General features: G+C 40.6%; 1 non-coding gene across 1 annotated transcript; it reads right to left on the bottom strand.

Moving 5' to 3' along the window:
* Positions 1-324: 324 nt before the first annotated feature.
* On the bottom strand, positions 325-431 carry LOC112615347. The gene has a single exon (XR_003117330.1). It is a non-coding gene; the product is annotated as a U6 spliceosomal RNA (small nuclear RNA).
* Positions 432-776: the final 345 nt, after the last annotated feature.

Here is a 776-nt window from a genome sequence, read left to right as displayed (position 1 = left end):
TTTATACATTTTAGGGAGACATGGAACATCAATCAATGCATGTAAGATGTACATTGCTTCAGTATGGTAAGGCAGGACAACTAGAAGGAGGTGGGGGGCTTCCAGATCACACACAGATTCAAATATTTTCTTATTGGCAGTTGGTTGAAAGAGTTATTATCTAAAGACCTGGAATCAATAGAAAGAAATGTCTGGGTTATGATAAGTGGTTGTGGAGACCAAGATTTTAATCATGCAAATGAAGCCTCCAGGTAGCAGGTTTCAGAGAGGATAGATTGTAAATGTTTCTTATCAGACTTAAAGACTCTGTTGTGTCAGTCTTTTTTTTTTATGGACTGCTTCATGAATTTGCATGTCATCTTTGCACAGGGGCCATGCTAATCTTCTCTGTATCATTCCAAGTGTACTATATGTGCTGCCAAAGCAAGCACTATTTTATCAGTCTTAAGGGCTCTGTATTGACGTTAATGCTGGTCAGCTGTACCTGAATTCCATCAGGGAGGAGGGCATAATGAGGTATGCCTGATCCCCACTCCCCATTATGGCCTGAACTAGTTTTTCAGGATAACTTTGGAATGCCCTGGGCAAAGGGGAGGACCCATCAGTCAGCTAGAAGGTTTAGAATTTTATTTTTGGTATGCAGTGTTTACCAGGGCTGGGAATAGAGGTGACTGGGGAGGAGGAGGAAATGGGTAGACGTTGGTCAAAAGATACAAAGTTGATGTTAGGAGTAATAAGTTGTGGAGATCTGTTGTGCAACAGAATAATTATAATTA

Source organism: Theropithecus gelada, chromosome 1, assembly GCF_003255815.1.
Source record: "Theropithecus gelada isolate Dixy chromosome 1, Tgel_1.0, whole genome shotgun sequence".
Taxonomy (NCBI): domain Eukaryota; kingdom Metazoa; phylum Chordata; class Mammalia; order Primates; family Cercopithecidae; genus Theropithecus; species Theropithecus gelada.
Note: the sequence above shows the minus strand (reverse complement) of the source record. Positions and strands in the feature narration are given on the sequence as shown.